Raw genomic sequence first — 3,745 nt, 5'->3', positions numbered from 1 at the left:
TTTAAAAATTAAATATTATATTTGAGATGTTTTAGTTTATTTCATTTGTTTAAATATTAACTGTTATGGCAACGTTAATGGTATTTACAGGTGTAACTCATCCAGAAATAGTTTTTCTGGCCTGAAGTTTTTCCTGATAGGTCTCCTTTTACCTATGTACTGGAATTTATTATACTACCCCGAAATTTTCAAACTTTTACCATGAGACAGCCGTTGAGTTTTTTATTTATATTTCATTTTATACAAAAAAGGAGGGCTTTATCCAAAGGGGATTGGCCGGAGCCGAGGTGGGTAGAGGTTGATCTGGCAACTCTGGAAAAGGTTGCTACGGGCTGCATAGTTACGCCCCGGTCTCCAATGCCGTTCTAAGGCAAAGGCGAGCGAGACAACTGCTTCGAGCCCGCACCTCAAGGGCGCCCGCACCACAAACTTTTAAGAAGATATGGTTTTCAAAACAACTAGATCCTGGATCGAGTGTGCATTTTACTATTTCTACGAGTAAATTACAATTTTTTGTTTTTTTTTGTCACTTGTACTATACAATTCGATATTTGAGTGGTTATAACGCTGTTGGGGAGGGCCCACAGTGGCCCACACCACAAGTCTGCTTTGAGGCCCAAAATTGGTTAAAACGGCCCTGCCGGTTTCTATATGTCGACGTCGTATAACATCGAACAATTGTTATCGATCATCAGCTAGGCTACCTGATATTCGATAAGAATTTATAATTTGTTAACGTGAATTTCGTTTACAGAACGCAAGTGGTTTCTTATTTATTAACAGTTTAGTCTTTTAGGAATTATTTTCACCATAACCATCTGATTTTTACCTTATATTTATCAGCTTCTGATTAGTCAATTTGCATGAGGTCAAAGCAATTTAACCATAAAATGATTGATCCTCTTCTAGGCAGGTTGGCTGATTTAAATCAACTTGATTTTCAAAAACAATCATTGATTGGAATAATTATGATTTAATGTTATTTATTAAAAAACCCTCAAATCACTCCCAATGTTGGAATTAAAGCTATATTGCTTAATACTACCCCTAATTTTAGAGGACCCTTAATCGGAAAATATTCCATTGGGGGCCTAGCTTAATATTTTTAAACCAAGATCGTCGTTTGTTTAAAACTACACTTTCTCGAAAATTAAACGAATTTCCAAATACTGGGAAGGCAGCGAATAGGCTAAAGCTACAATGCAGTAACAAATCTAAGCTTTTAAACAAATAGCTAGCGAGTGACCATTAAGCTACTTCAGCAGTAGGCACGAAACGTTTTGGGTAAATTTTGGGTGGGTCCTTAAATGGAAAAAGAGCCTATTTGAAGCTTCAACATTTTGTTTATTTTAATCGAGAGGGAACGTTGTCGACCTTATTTATATTGTTTTAAAACCTAAGAATTTTACTACTTTAAACGAAACAACTGCCATTTACTCTCTCGGGAAATACATTTTTTCGTTAAAAATGTACTCGGTACCCGAAGTTGTCAACCCCATCCCACTGCATTCCCTTTCGACCTTTTCCTTTGCTTAGCATGAGGTCCGCGAAAATTTTGATTGGATCAAAACTTGGACCGATCCAATGGGGATCAAATAAAAATTGGGTCAGATTTGAATCAAATCTGGTATAAAACTGGATCAAATGCAGTTGTTATCTATTTTTTTTTAAGACATACTTCAGCGTGACCACCGTGATCTCTGACGTCAGCTTAGGCTTCCCTTGGTTGTGACAAGTACCATCGTAGTAGTAAATTTTGAACCCGATAGATAGCGTTGAGGTTATTCAAACTCTCTTGTTATAAAAACAATGTTGTTATTGGCGAGGTAAAGTGTTAAATACTTTGTTCTAAACTTAATGGACCCAGATATTTTGGATCAAAATGAAATAAAAAACATTGGATTCAAATAAATTTGATCAGAAATCCCATTGTCTTTAAAAAATTAAGTTTTGATCTAAAGCATTTGATCCTTTCCGGATATGATTTGTTCTGATTTTGATCAAAAAAGCAACATTTAATCGAGTCATTTTCGTCAGGGATCCGGTACCACAGTTAAGCAAAAACAACATAATCCGAATATTGCGCCGTCCCGTTCGGGTCGTCTTTGAAAATCGAAGGGCAGCAGTAGCGCCGCCAGCAGTAGGCACAAGTAGGCACGTGCCTCAGTAGTGGCGCCAGCAATAGGCCGGGGTAGGCCTGGGCCTACTCGAAATTTAGGTAGGGGCCTCCAAAATTTAATATATGGGCCTCCAAATTATTTTATATAAATTTTCTGTAATTTCTTTGCGAAATAATTTATTTATTTATTTATTTTCCAATATTCAATGCGAGTGATTGGCTTAACGCCACTGCTGTTTTTATTCCTTTTAAAGCTACAAGTAACTTTTCTTTGACTGTAGTTTATTTTTTTATATCCGTTCACAAAAAAGGATCAACACACTCAGTTCTTAGTAATGTTTAAATTCATAATAAACTATAAGTTTTTCGTCGCGTACCCATTTTACCCAAATATTTCACCCCTTGCTTCAAAAAAATTAAATTATCCACGTGGAAGGATTTGAAAAAATTGTGGTGGGGGTCCTCCATTGAGTTGGGAATAAATAGAGGTACAACTAAATCTGGCTGGCGCGGGACCAATTTCATTCCATAAGGAGACAATATCAACTTTATCGTTCTACCGTGGCGGCATCTGTCTCTAGTGGTGGCAACTATATTGAAATTGAATTTTTACGCGAATCTGACGCGAAATTGAAATGTATGATTTCTTTTAACAAACAAACCTTTGAAGTTGTTTAAAAATAATTTTATTCTGTCAACACGATCCTTACTCAAGTTACGGTTAGTTAGCTAATAATTATTTATTTTTAGCCATATAACTTTACAAAATATAGATGGCGCTACCAGCCTAATTATAAAGATGAATTTCGTACAGTCTTATCCGAACAGGTCCCGCGTAACCATGGCAACCGAAAACGTAATTGTAATTTGTGAAGATAAAATTAAAGATACAATTTAAATAATATTTCAGATTTTCAAAAATTTTCGGGTCCTCTAACATTAGGCTATGCCCTCCTAGCTTAAAGCAAGTGTCTTCTCTATCATTGCCTACGTTATTTTTGATTGGGGCTATGTATCGAAGATGGCTATGGTTGCTCAGATCACCGGGAAGGTGCTTCCACCTAGTATCGACTTTCAAAAACGTTTTATCGTATATTTTCAAGTCAACAATTACGTGTTTGCCGAAAAGCCAATCAAAGCGAGGTCGAATGAGCACGTGATTACATATAATCTTTCTGATACGTTATTACGATTAACCAATGAGCTAAAAGCATGCTTTTTGGCCACGCCATATGGGTAAATTATGCTGGGTAATGTGCCTAATCAACTTGTTTAAATTTGCACGGTGGCGACAAATGTCGATAAAGAACGCAATTATACTAGGGCCAACACTTGCTTTAATATGATATTATAGTCGCTCCAAACGCTAATTCCGAGGGGTCCGTTACTCTTGATTCTTTGATTATACTTCGATTCCGCGATACTAGTTCAGTTCCGCGATTCTTGTTCGGCTCCTCGATTCTGGTTCGATTCCGTGATCATTAATGTTCGGAGTTTCCATAATATAGTGTAAAATAACTTAAAAAAGAAAAACTCCAAAATATAAGGGTAGCAATGTCAACCACCAAAAATTCTTTAATTCCCACGCTGTAAAGGGGCTCACTAAATTTTCCGTCTGCTCGAGAT

Source organism: Leiobunum rupestre, chromosome 1 (genome assembly GCF_980474605.1).
Source record: "Leiobunum rupestre chromosome 1, qqLeiRupe1.1.hap1, whole genome shotgun sequence".
Lineage (NCBI taxonomy): Eukaryota > Metazoa > Arthropoda > Arachnida > Opiliones > Sclerosomatidae > Leiobunum > Leiobunum rupestre.
Note: the sequence above shows the minus strand (reverse complement) of the source record.